Source organism: Phyllobates terribilis, unplaced genomic scaffold, assembly GCF_046119375.1.
Source record: "Phyllobates terribilis strain yellow unplaced genomic scaffold, ASM4611937v1 Scaffold_1558__1_contigs__length_258533, whole genome shotgun sequence".
Taxonomy (NCBI): domain Eukaryota; kingdom Metazoa; phylum Chordata; class Amphibia; order Anura; family Dendrobatidae; genus Phyllobates; species Phyllobates terribilis.
In genome coordinates, this window is record NW_027364318.1 from 56,451 (window position 1) to 71,758 (window position 15,308).

The window sequence follows — 15,308 nt, forward strand, 5'->3', positions numbered from 1 at the left end:
TTTCCAAATCAAGTCCTATCAGTTTAATTAAACACAGCTGGAATCCAATGAAGGAGTAGAACCATCTCAAGGAGGATCACAAGGAAATGGACAGCATGTGACTTAAATAGGAGTGTCTGAGCAAAGGGTCTGAACACTTATGACCATGTGATATTTCAGTTTTTCTTTTTTAATAAATTTGCAAAAATTGGAGTTGGGGAACACTTTTTTAGTGTGTGACAGCAGCCAACCCTAAAAATCCGATATACAGTGGCTTGCAAAAGTATTCACCCCCTTCACAGTTTTTGTGTTTTTCTACCTTGCAACCTGGAATTTAATTGTTTTTTAAAGGCTTTGCATGAGATCATGTAAAGAACATGCCTACAGCTCTGAACATTTGGTTTTATTTTTGTTGTGAAGCAAACAACAAATAGGACAAAATACCTGAAAACTTCAATGCGCATAACTATTCACCCGTCTAAAGTCAGTACTTAGTAGAAGCTCCTTTTGCAGCAATTACAGCTGAAGGTCATTTTGGGTAAGTCTCTATGAGCTTTCTACCTCTTGCCACTGGGATTTTTGGCCATTCTTCAAGGCCAAACTGCTCCATCTCCTTCAAGTTAGATGATTTCCTCTGGTGAACAGCAATCTTCAAGTCTGACTACAGATTCTCAATTGGATTACAGTCTGGGCTTTATCACTACAAAACATTTAGGCTATGTGCCCACGATGCAGAAATGCTCCGGATTTTTCCCGAGAGTTTCTGCATCTCCCTGGCAGAAAAAACGCATGCGGATTGTACATGCGTTTTTCCTGCCAGGGATATGCGGATGTGAAGCGTTCTTCACATGCATTTCTGCATGCGGATTGACAAGCGCTTTTAAAGCGATTTTAGCATCACTTGGAAAGTGCTTGACAACTTGGTTACACTATATAAATCCATGTGTGTTACAGTTATATGAAAAAGTTTGGGCACCCCTATTAATCTTAAGCTTAATGTTTTTTAAAAATTGGTGTTTTTGAAACAGCTATTTCAGTTTGATATATGTAATAACTGTTGGACACAGTAATGTTTCTGCCTTGAAATGAGGTTTATTGTACTAACAGAAAATGTGCAATCTGCATTCAAACAAAATTTGACAGGTGCATAAGTATGGGCACCCTTATCATTTTCTTGTTTTAAACACTCCTACCTACTTTTTACTGACTTACTAAAGCACTTTTTTTGGTTTTGTAACCTCATTGAGCTTTGAACTTCATAGCCAGGTGTATGCAATCATGAGAAAAGCTACTTAAAGTGGCCACTTGCAAGTTGTTCTCCTGTTTGAATCTCCTCTGAAGAGTGGCATCATGGGCTCCTCAAAACAACTGTCAAATGATCTGAAAACAAAGATTATTCAACATAGTTATTCAGGGGAAGGATACAAAAAGCTGTCTCAGAGATTTAACCTGTCAGTTTCCACTGTGAGGAACATAGTAAGGAAATGGAAGAACACAGGGACAGTTCTTGTTAAGGCCAGAAGTGGCAGGCCAAGAAAAACATCAGAAAAGCAGAGGAGAAGAATGGTGATATCAGTCAAGGACAATCCTCAGACCACCTCCAGAGAGCTGCAGCATCAAATTGCTGCAGATGGTGTCACTGTGCATCGGTCAACTATACAACGCACTTTGCACAAGGAGAAGCTGTATGGGAGAGTGATGCGAAAGAAGCCGTTTCTACAAGCACGCCACAAACAGAGTCGGCTGAGGTATGCAAAAGCACATTTGGAGAAGCCAATTTCTTTTTGGAAGAAGGTCCTGTGGACTGATGAAACCAAGATTGAGTTGTTTGGTCATACAAAAAGGCGTTATGCATGGCGGCAAAAAAACACAGCATTCCAAGAAAAATACTTGCTACCCACAGTAAAATTTGGTGGAGGTTCCATCATGCTTTGGGGCTGTGTGGCCAATGCCGGCACCGGGAATCTTGTTAAAGTTGAGGGACGCATGGATTCCACTCAGTATCAGCAGATTCTTGACAATAATGTTCAAGAATCAGTGATAAAGTTGAAGTTACGCAGGGGATGGATCTTTCAGCAAGACAATGATCCAAAACACCGCTCCAAATCTACTCAGGCATTCATGCAGAGGAACAATTACAATGTTCTGGAATGGCCATCCCAGTCCCCAGACCTGAATATCATTGAACATCTGTGGGATCATTTGAAGAAGGCTGTCGATGCTCGGCGACCATCAAACTTAACTGAACTGGAATTGTTTTGTAAAGAGGAATGGTCAAAAATACCTTCATCCAGGATCCAGGAACTCATTAAAAGCTACAGGAAGCGACTAGAGGCTGTTATTTTTGCAAAAAGAGGATCTACTAAATATTAATGTCACTTTTCTGGTGAGGTGCCCATACTTATGCACCTGTCAAATTTTGTTTGAATGCAGATTGCACATTTTCTGTTAGTACAATAAACCTCATTTCAAGGCAGAAACATTACTGTGTCCAACAGTTATTACATATATCAAACTGAAATAGCTCTTGCAAAAACACCAATTTTTAAAAAACATTAAGCTTAAGATTAATAGGGGTGCCCAAACTTTTTCATATAACTGTATATAGTGTGACCTTAAAGAATGTTTAAAAATAAAAAAATTAATCTATACTTACCTTCCGATGGCCCCCGAAGTCTTGCTTCGCTCCGTTCTCCCTTGCCGGCAGCTCGCGGTACGCTGCACTGAAGGACCTGCCATCACATGACTATGACGTCAGCGCAGGTTCTTCAGTCCATCGCGAACTGCCGGCATGGGAGGATGAGCGCAGCGGGGGCCGTCAGAAGGTAAATATAATATTTATTTTTTATTTTAGTCTTTTTTTTTACAGGTTCTATGGTACCCTGGTCCGGAGGAGAGTCTCCTGTCCTCCACACCCGGGTACCATCCGCACATTGAAACGCTTGGATTCCGCATGTACAGATGCAGTGATGCGTAATCCGTGCGTTTCAATGCAAGTCAACGGCGGCAAAAAAAATAATTGGTAGTGCTGCGTTTTTTTCCGCAATGATAACCCGCAGCGGAAATTTCCACAGCATGTGCACAGCACATGCGAATTATCATTGGGGACCATGGCTGGCCTTCTACCATGCGTTTCTGCAGCGTTTTTGCCGCTGCGGAAACGCTTAAAAAAAACGCATCGTGGGCACACAGCCTTACACTTTTTCCCTTAAATCACTAGAGTGTTGCTTTAGCAGTATGCTTTGGATCATTGTCTTTTTGGAAGGTGAACCACTGTCCCAGTCTCAAATCACTGACAGACTGAAACAGGTTTTGCTCAGAAATATCCATGTATTTCCCAGGATCCATCTTTTCCTGGACTTGAACAATTTCCCCTATCCCTGCTGCCGAAAAACATCCCCATAGTATGATGCTAACACCACCATGTTTCACTGTGGGGATAGTGTTCTTGGGGTGATGAGTTGTGTTGGTTTGGCACCAGACATAGCGTTTACTTTGGTGGCAAGAAAGTTCAATTTTGGCCTCATCTGACCACATCGCCTTCCTCCACACATTTGAGGAGACTCCCACATGTCTTTTGGGAAACTCAAAATACCTTACAATTTTTGTAAGTAAAGGCTTTTTTCTTGTTCAATTATGTTTATTGGTATTTTAAAACATTTTAAAGGGAGAAATGCACACACAATATAAGCCTAAAGGTTGGCGGAGAGTAGGGGAGGTAGGAAAGCTAGGGGGAAGGAAGGGGAAGTAAAAGGTAATTCCTTTTTAAAATATGGAAAAGAGAGGCAAGTGTACAAAAAGCTGTCTTTGAATTTTACATGTAACTTATACTTGTTAAAATTATAGCTTATTCCTTATGAATTAATTGCTGAAAAAAGAAAGACAGAAAAATTAGTAAGACACATATAGTACATTAAAAGTAGCTTAATGATATATGTGGACACTTGCCGGGGATCAAGATGTTCTCCATCGACCTGGGGGGAAGGAGTTTGATTTAAGTTTCCATTCAGTCAGAGTGAAGTATGAATAGAAGTTCGCTGACCTAATGCAAATATTGAAGATTGTTTCAATTGGAAGATGAAAAAAAAAGGATTATGATCTTTTTATAATCTGGTTCTTGAAGATAGATTGTAATTCTATGGTAATAGTCCAAGATGGAAAATTGTATTACAATCCAGATGAAATCCAAGGCATAGACCCAAATTGACCCATATTGTAATCGAATTTAGTATGAATTGTAATTCAAGTGTTTATAATGTTATAATCTTGGTTAAAATCCGTAGATATTAGCTGATATTTATTCACCTAGTCCAAGAAATTCTAAGCAACACTAGACACTGTGAAAATATTACTATACACTTAATCCTATGTGGTTATTTGTTTCAAACCCATCAGGATAACAGAGACTCTAAATTCAATTAAAAATCAATATTTTTTATTCATTATCCATATAAAAAAACAGAAAAACAATTTTCTTTTTAAAAAAATGACAGGGGACATCCAGAAAAGAGAGATGCAATATATAGCTTGGTCATATCACATTCATCATGATTGTATAGCAGAAAACTAAGCCACCTTATTCACTTGATGCATATTTGAACCGGTATTATAGACCGATGTAAACAGATTTGACAAAGTGAAAATTATGCAATACTCAGTCAAATATAATAAATTAAATTAAATGGTAGGGAGTCAGACATTTACATCTATGATCATAAAGTGCTAAGTGCTTGTATTTAGAAAAAATTGTCTGCATTATTTCATTGCATTAGTTGGACCGTAAACAACTGCTTACAACTATGCAAAGTGCCATGGAGTAGTCAATATACCTATTAAAAATTGGTAAGAAAGTAAGAAAAGATCAAAGATATCTAATGATAGGCCAGGCGTCCGGGGGAGCCGTCCATAGGAAGTTATCCCATCAATTATGTGCCAGCTGTATTGTGCTTTGATGGCTCATCGCACATGTGTATACTACACCTGTTTGCAAAAGGGACTTCCGGGTGGTGCGCAGTGGAACGCATGTGTGGAACGCACGCGGTCCACATGTAGCGCATCCCTGGAAGTCAGTAGGTGATGTCACATGCGCGTGTTCACAGCTCCCATGGGCCGCACGCCACTATACAGGAACCGGACCCGTGGAGTAAAGCCTAGCTGTGCAGAGCAGTGGAACGCATGTGTGGAACGCATGCGGACCACATGGAGCGCAACCTCAAAATGGTCCATCCCCACTTCCTAAACCATGAACCTGTAGGACATGGCATACATATCAAGGAATGACAAGGGAAAATGGGAGGGGAATGGGGAAGGAAGGAGGGAAGAAGAAAAGAATAAACCAAATGTAAAGACAGAAAATAGATGCTGTAGGAGCATCGATTACCATCCATTACCATAGACATCTTAACACTTATTTACATATATTTGTATGCATGGACTATAATTGTAGATGGCGCTGTGTCCCTTTAACAAGTGAACCTGAAACATATTGAATATTTTTGAAATTCGTGGCATTGTCCACGGAAATTTATGGCAATGGACAAATTAAGTAAGAAATATTTGGATTGGAATTATCCATCAATGATGAATATGGACTATAAAATTGAATGGTGCTGTCTTTTTAACAAGTGATATATATCCAACATGTCATTATTTGATCTCAGGAGTGAGTTGCGGGGTCCCCATTTGGGAAGAACATGTTTTTTGTATATGACGGTTGACACTGATAGAAGGGTAGGCTTCTCCCCTTATTCTCCGTGATTGCGTGGCATAAAATCCTAGCATAATTAAATGTTTCTAATTGTTACACTTAGCCTCTCTTTGACTATAGACATATTAGCACTTATTTACATATATTTGTTTTATTAATTTTCACTTATTCTTTGCTTTTTCACTATACATACATTATTTTCGTTATTTCTACACTTTACATTCAACAAATACATATTTTCATTCATATATGATTTTTCTTTTTAGTTTACACTTTTACTTTCGTTTTCACCCCCCCACACACACACACACACACACACACACACACTTTCACATTTCACTTTATGGTAATCGATGCTCCTACAGCATCTATTTTCTGTCTTTACATTTGGTTTATTCTTTTCTTTTCTTCTTCCCTCCTTCCTTCCCCATTCCCCTCCCATTCTCCCTTGTCATTCCTTGATATGTATGCCATGTCCTCCAGGTTCATGGTTTAGGAAGTGGGGATGGACCTTTTTGAGGTTGCGCTCCATATGGTCCGCATGCGTTCCACACATGCGTTCCATTGCGCACCGCCCGGAAGTCCCTTTTGCAAACACGTGTAGTATACACATGTGCGATGAGCTATCAAAGCACCTTACAGCTGGCACGTGATTGATGAGATAACTTCCTATGGACGGCCCCCCGTACGCATGGCCTATCTTTAGATATCTTTCATCTTTTCTTACTTTCTTTTTTATACATCAGCTATAAATCTTCTTTTAGCCTTCTTTTCCTCAATAAAACAGATCCTATCCCAATACATTTGTAAGTATAAAAAATCTAGACTTCCTCATAAAATCCTAACCCTACCTAATCATAAAGGGGGTATTGGCATTCCTAGTGTCCTAAACTATTATTAAGCAATCCACTTAAATAGATGGCTCAAATTAGCCAGTGCATCCAAGAGAGGGGAAGCCTCAGACATTGATCTTCTACTCCTGGGTAATAATCCACACAAATACATATGGGCAAATATTGTCCGCACTTCCGAGGCCATAAGTGATATTACTATTACCACTTCCCTTAAGATTAAACGCGACTTAGATAAAGATCTAAAAAAGAGCATACTTCCCTCAGCTCAGGCCCCTATTTCTACCATTCCGTACTTTCTAGACCCAAATTATTCAGATCCCTATAATCTTTGGTTGGATTTGCCGAACTGTTCAATCAAAGAGTTCCTGACCAATAAAATCCCATTGCTGGATTCATGGCCGGTTAATTCCTCCGCAAGCCCCATTAATTTCTTACAACATAAACATGTCACCCACATTCTTTCGATGTTTAAATCTAAATTCCCTGGTGCGGGAGGAGGTTCATGGGTGGACATGCTATGTAAACTCTCGTTCCCTTTTCCTAAAGGAATATCGAAGATATATAACCATATGATCCTGCCTCAGTCCTTCCAAAAACCTTCCTTTATATACTCTTGGGAAAAGGAACTTAACATCTCTTTGGCGGATGAAGAAGTCGAATCCATTCTTACTAATTCTCACGGATTCTCCAGGTGCATTTCTTTGCAAGAGAATTCATACAAAATATTAATACGGTGGTATAGAACGCCAGAACTATTATGCCATTATGGATCGTCTGACTCTAACCTTTGCTGGAGATGTAAAGCAGGGGTGGGAAACATGTCCCATATATTTTGGTACTGCCCTAATATTAGACCTTTTTGGGTTAAAATAGGGGACACATTGAAAGACCTAGGTATGATAAGGGGTCCCTTGTCTCCGAAAGAAGTCTTACTATCCTTTCCGTCTCAAAATTTTAAACCTACAAGACATGATCTGCTCCCTCTACTGTTTGGGGCGGCGAAATACCTGATCCCTCTGCACTGATTGCAGGTTACACCCCCCATTTACGTTGAGTGGTTGAATAAGGTTGACATGATTAGGCGGTTGGAGGAGCTCACTAGTTGGGAGACTTCCCAGCACTCCTATTTTCGTGAGGTTTGCTTTCCCTGGAAACCTACCTGGCCCGTTTAGCGGTTTTGTGGGTTAAAAATAACAACTACTTATTCTGTCATATCTTGAGCACCTCCTTCTCCTTCCCATTACTGTTTATCTCCTACCTCATTCAGGTTGTTTATTAATCTTGCCAACGCGCCGCAACACACATAACTTTGTTTTGGTATGTGATGTCTCTCATACATTATGCTCCCTTGTATTAATTCTTTTCTGATACTTTATTCAGATATTATTCATTTTCCTAGCTTAGGTCTCTTGTTGTCTAGGTATACTAGCGTTAGTTTTGTATTTGTCTTGTTATATATTGTTTCACGTGCCTTGATTTGTTCCATTGAGATACTATTGTCTTTTTATTGATATTGTTATGATATCTCAATTTCCTAGTCTATAATTCCATATGTTGCACTGATGTCATTTGTTTCTGTTCTATTTACTTAAATATAGAATGTTTAACCCCTTAAGCCCCGCGGGTGGTTTGCACGTTAATGACCGGGCCAATTTTTACAATTCTGACCACTGTCACTTTATGAGGTAATTACTCTGGAACGCTTCAACGGATCCCCCTGATTCTGAGTTTGTTTTTTCGTGACATATTGTACTTCATGATTGTGGAAAAACTTCTTCGATATCACTTGCGTTTATTTGTGAAAAAAACGGAAATTTGGTGAAAATTTTGAAAATTTTGCAATTTTCAAAATTTGAATTTTTAAGCCCTGAAATCAGAGCGATATGTCACACAAAAGAGTTAATAAATAACATTTCCCACATGTCTACTTTACATCAGCACAATTTTGGAACCAAAATTTTTTTTTGTTAGGGAGCTATAAAGGTTAAAAGTTGACCAGCGATTTCTCATTTTTCCAACAAAATTTACAAAACCATTTTTTTAGGGACCACATCACATTTGAAGTCACTTTGAGAGGTCTTTATGACAGAAAATACCCAAAAGTGACACCATTCTAAAAACTGCACCCCTCAAGGTGCTCAAAACCACATTCAAGAACTTTATTAACCCTTCAGGTGCTTCACAGGAATTTTTTGAATGTGGAAGAAAAAAATTAACATTTAACTTTTTTCACAAAAATGTTACTTTAGACCCAATTTTTTTTATTTTCACAGGGGTAACAAGAAAAATGGACCCCAAAATTTGTTGTGCAATTTCCCCTGGGCACTCAGATACCCAATATTTGGGGAAAAAACACTGTTTGGGCGCACGGCAGGGCTCGGAAGGGAAGGAGCGCCATTTGACTTTTTTGATTGTAAAATTTGCTTGAATCAATTTGTGAAGCACCTGGGGGTTCCAAGTGCTCACTATGCATCTAGATAGGTGCCTTGGGGGGTCTAGTTTCCAAAATGGGGTCACTTGTGGGGGAGCTCCAATGTTTGGGCACACAGGGGCTCTCCAAACGCAACATGGCGTCCGCTAACAATTTGAGCCGATTTTCCATTCAATTTGTTAGCAGACACCATGTCGCGTTTGGAGAGCCCGTGATGTGCCTAAACAGTGGAGCTCCCCCACAAGTGTCCCCATTTTGGAAACTGTACCCCTCAAGGATTTTATTAAGGTGTATAGTGAACATTTTGAACCCAGAGGTACGGCACAGAATTTGTTTACATTAGGTCATCATATTGAATAAGTTGTCATTATTCTTGAGCACAAGTGCTCGCTACTTGAGTTTGCATCGGGTACTCAGGTATGCACCATGTACAGCTTGTGCTTGAGTGACATGCTCGAGTCCCTGCTCCGCATGTTTCACGGTTATTAGACACCCAAAAAAAAACATGCGGGGATCGCTCGTGCATGGCAGGCAATCCCCATAAAGTTTTTTGGCCGCGAAGCATATGGGGCAGAGACTCGAGCATGTCACTCAAATACCCACGATACTCAATGCATACCAGAGCACCCGATGCAAACTCAAGTAGCGAGCACTTGCTCTCAACACTAGTCGCCATATCGTCATCTTTTTTTCTTACTTTTGAAAAAAATCCCAACCCCAGCCCTAACCCTAGCACAACCCTAGCCCTAGCACAACCCTAGCCCTAGCACAACCCTAGCCCTAGCACAACCCTAGCCCCAGCACAACCCTAGCCCCAGCACAACCCTAGCCCCAGCACAACCCTAGCCCCAGCACAACCCTAGCCCCAGCACAACCCTAGCCCCAAACCCAGCCCTAACCCTAGCCCAATCCTAACCCAAGAGTTTATTTTTGACGCCGTTCCTTGTGCGGTATAAGTGATTAGACGACTTTATTCTTCGGGTCGGTGTGATTACAGCAATGCCAGAATCATATGGGGTTTTTATGACTGACAGCTGTTACACACTAAAAGATGCATTTTTTGTAAAATCTAGTTTTTGCATCGCCATATTTTGAGAGCTATAATTTTTCCAGATTTTGGCAGACAGTCATGTGACGGCTCGTTTTTTGCGGGATGACTTGACGTTGTTATTCGTGCCATTTTCAGGCACGTGACATTTTTTGATCGCTTTCTATTCCGATTTTTGGGAGGCAGAATAAACAAAAACCAACAATTCAGGAATTGTTTTTTTTTTTTTTTTTTTTTATTCTGTTCCGCGTGTGGTAAAATTGATGAGGTAGCTTTATTCTTCGGATCAGTACGTTTACAGCGGTACCACATTTGTATCATTTTTCTATGTTTTGGCGCTTATACACAATAAAAGCTATTTTATCGAAAAAAATATTTTTTAGCATCGCTTTATTCTGAGAGCTATAACTTTTTTATTTTTCGGCTGATGGAGCTGTATGGTGGCTTGTTTTTTGCGGGACGAGATGACGTTTTCAGCAGTATCATTTTTATTTATATGCGTCTTTTTGATCGCGTGTTATTCCACTTTTTGTTTGGCGGTATGGTGATAAAGCATTGTTTTTTGCTTCTTTTTTTTTTTTTTTTTTTTACCGTGTTCACTGAAGGGGTTAACTAGTGGGACAGTTTTATAGGTCAGGTTGTTCCGGACGCGGCATACCAAATATGTGTACTTTTATTGTTTTTTTTTTATTTTTTTTATAATATTTATTGATGGGTACATTATATTTTTATTTTTGGTGTATTATTTTTTTTATTTTTTTTATAATATTTTTGCACATTTTTTTTTTTTTTTTCCACTTTAAGACAGTTTATACTTTTTATTACTTTGTCCCACTCTGGGACTTTCACTTTTTTTTTCTGATCGCCTGCATGGCACAGGAATGGAGCACCATCCCTATGCCATGAAGGCTGTCAGAAGTGCACAGTGTGAAGATTGCTTGGAGATGCACTGCGCATGTCCAAGCAATCTTCCTGCTCTCTGGTGACCCGGATGTTGTCATGACGACATCGGGTCGTCATGGCAACACCCGGGAAGCCTTTGCAGACTGCGCTGGAAGCCGGAAGAGGAGGTGAGTATCGCCGATCACCTCCCCTTGCCCCCGCAATGCCGCGATCGATTTCGATCGACTTCGATCGCAGCATAGCGGGGGTTAATGTGGTGGGAGAGGTGCAGGACTGCTCCCTGCACATAGTACCGGGTGTCAGCTGTGACAATCAGCTGACACCCGGCGGCGATCGCGCCCGCACAGCCTGTGTGCGCGCGCGATCGCGATGACGTACTAATACGGGTCTGGGTCTTAAGTCCCAGGGCACAGACGCATATTAGTACGTCAGATGTTATTAAGGGGTTAAAAAAAATGTTTTAAATGGAACCTTTATGGCGTCACTTAAAATTCCCTCATGGAACATTAGTGGATTAGGGAATGCCAAGAAAGGGAATATTGTATTCTCCCAGATACGTAAATCTCAAGCGCAAATAATATGCCTTCAGGAAACCCATTTAACCCCGGACACTGTGTCCAGAATAAACAAACCCTGGATACAGTGGGACAAACACGCTACACATACTTCTTATTCTAGAGGTGTAGTTACCATTGTGCATAAGTCAGTAGGATAGTCAGTTCAAACTGTCAAAAGAGACTCAACATATACAACCCACCACCAGCCAAAATGGATGTACTCCAACAGGCAGTGATTTTTGTATCACAGTACCCAGATGCTAAAATGTTATGTATGGGAGACTTCAATATGATTCTTAATACACACTTGGATAAAATGAGCCCTGCCAACACTAGGTCTGATAGTCAAGACACCGCTACTTTACATACTTTCATAACGGAGGTGGGTTGGATTGATTTGTAGAGGCAGTAGCACCCACTCAAGAGAGAATTTTCCTGCTACACACCTGCTGTTCGATGTTTATCTAGAATGGATCATATATTTGGAAACAGTACTGCATTTTCGGATTTAAGTAAAATTGAATATTCCCCTAGAACGGTGTCGGACCATGCTCCACTGATAGCATCTTTTCATTTGGGGGGTCCTAACAGACCCAAGAGGTTTTGCATACATCCGTTTTGGTTGTCTCTTATTTGAGAACATGATAGGATACCAGATCAAGGGGAAGTATTTATAGCAGGTCATGGGGACTTCCCTGACAGATTGATAGTATGGGACACACTTAAAGCATATATTAGGGGATGCGTTAAATCAACGATTTCATACATTAAAAGGGAATCGTCTATTGGGGAGCAGAGGCTTGGCGATGAGTGCAAATTATTAGAAGCTAAATATATTAACAATTCCTCAGATAATTCCTTACATAACTGGCTTGGGAAAGGGAGGGAGTACCTGACCCATCTGCAGGAAAAATCGCAGAGAAAACTTTTCTTTTCAAGACAAACTTACTTTGAGCTGGGTAACCAATCGAGTAAATTCTTAGCATACATAGTCCAGCAAAATCAGATATCCCCATCAATACTAGCCATTAACACAAGGGAAGGTAGTCCGCTGCTTAAATCAGATCAGATTGCAAGCAGATTTGAAGAATACTATAGAAAACTTTATAACTCCCAATCCAACCACACTATAGAGGAAATTGATGAATACCTAAATCAAATAGAATTCCCTAAACTCTCTTGTGAACATCGGACACTCCCGGATGGAGATATCACTTTGGAAGAAATAAGGGAAGCAGCCATGTCTCTATCTAATGGGAAAGCATCGGGCCCCGATGGCATTCTTATAGAATTATATAAAAGATGCATAGACCTGATAGCCCCAGTTCTGTTGCAAGCATTTTCTGAAGCACTTTCGGGACGTTCTCTTCCCCAATCCTTCTATGATGTTACTATAGTATTGATCCCCAAGCCAGATAAACCAATTGAGGAATGCAGCTCCTATCGCCCTATATCCCTATTGAATACAGATTACAAAATACTTACGAAACTCATAGCCAATAGATTAAAAACAGTAATATTAAACATTATACATGAGGATCAATCTGGCTTTATGCCGGGAAGGTCTACTTCATCTAATATTAGAAGAGCTCAAGTGTTGACACAGATTGGCCATAAGTATCAGAAACCCTGGGCTATAGCTTCTTTAGATATGGCGAAAGCCTTTGACTCCTTGGAGTGGACCTTTCTACAGCGTGTGCTCCTGAAATTTGGGTTTTCTGATACATTTTGTAGCTGGATTAAATTGATCTACTATATGCCAAGGGATAACATTCTTGTAAATGGAATACTATCGGAATACTTTAACCTGCGTAGCTGAACTAGACAGGGCTGCCCCTTATCTCCGATGCTCTTCGCTCTAGCGATAGAGCCTATTGCCCTTAAAAAATTAAGTAGGACCACCTGGTGGAAGGTATTAGTGTAAACTCTAGAATAGATAAAGTGGGGTTATACGCAGACGACCTGATCCTCTTTCTAAACAAAATAGAACAATCCCTTCAAAGAGCAATTGACCTTATTAGTAACTTTGGGGAATTATTGGTCCTCAAAATCAATTGGAGCAAATCTGTGGTTATGCCACTTATAGATAACATAACTGAACCGGGTTTTTTTTGGATTAGAGGTACTACAAAAATTCAAATATCTAGGCATTATAATTAATCAAAATCCGATTATGGATCTGAAGGATAATGTGTACCCCATAAAAGATATGAGGAGGAAAAAATTTGAAAGTTGGTCCCAACTTCTATTGTCTGTGGCGGGAATAATTAGCTTAATCAAAATGATTATCCTTCCAAAATGTCTGTATGTATTAGAACATTCTTCCATTATAATCCCCAAAGATTTTTTTCGGAACCTGCACGGCATGATGGCGACATTTATATGGGGCTCAGCAAATCCCAAACTAAGTATTGGATCTCTGCAGAGACCCAAGGATCAAGAGGGTAACGCGGTGCCTGACCTATTTCTCTATTATTTAGCTGGTCAGATACGATATTTGAAGTGTTGGATAAGCAGTGATAAACTAACTAATGCAGAAGCGCATCTTATACATTTATTAAATCAGAATACACCATGGGCTATATTAGAAGGCTCTTACAGACCACCACAGGGCTTATTATTTGCACATAGCCTAGCGATGCAGGTGTGGCGCGAGAGTAAGCATATCGTGGGGTTTACTGATCAAATGGGAGAAACCCGAATACGGGATAATCCTGAATTTCCACAGCTTAAAAACCTACAGGACGTAATCTTCTGGAAGCAACACAGAATAACAACACAATCAGATTTTAGAAAACAAAATTTTATTATCATTTGATCAAATTCGTATAAGGTTTGGAATCCCTCATAGGGATTTCTGCAGATATCTACAAATGAGGCATGCCATAACACATCAATTCCCATATCCTAGAAAGCGAATATCTAAATATCCATTAATAGGAGTACTTAAAACTCAAGAACCTACAGGCGTGGTATCTTCTCTATATATACTTTTCTACTGAATTCTAAAATCACTTCTACCCAACTTTCTGTTGAGAGTAAATGGCGGCAATTAATCCCTTCTATAACTGATGATCAGTTGAATGATGCAATGGAAGCACATACGGTGGTGTCACCAGCCGCCAATAATAAACTTATTCAGTTATATATACTACATCAATCTTACCTGACCGCAGTGAGAATTCATAGAGTTGGTAGAATGGCGTCTGATGAGTGCCACAGATGTGGGGAATCAGGAGCAGATTTCTGGCATCTTATTTGGAATTGTGGAATAATACGCAAATATTGGGGTGAAGTGATAACTACCCTAGAACAGATAATTGGGATACCAATTGAATGCAGTCCAGAGTTATGTGTCTTAGGTGTTGTGGACGAGGAAATGTGGACACACTATGATGGGATATTCCTTCGGGAGGCTATATTTATGGCTAGGACAGCGATACCACTAAGATGGATGGGAGGAAAGTCTCCTACTATCAACCAATGGAAAAAACTACTGAATGATACAATACCGTATGAAAATATAGTATATAGGAATAGGGGATGTCCCCAGAAATTCTAAAGGATATGGGAAAGATGGTGTAACTTTCCCGTAACACACTTAAGGTGCTATGACTTCGTGAATCTCACGTTATGAGTCCTGATATATGCCCTTTTGAGTGCATGGGAAATGATATATGATATATATGGGCTGTAAGAGTGGACCTCTATTGAAACTGTAATTGCTATATGTACTGAATTCTGATAAGGAATGGGCCGGTTTAGTAAAGCGTGCAGTGCTCCACAATGAAGCTTATGTTTCAAACTGTTTGTTGTTTTTTTTCTTTTT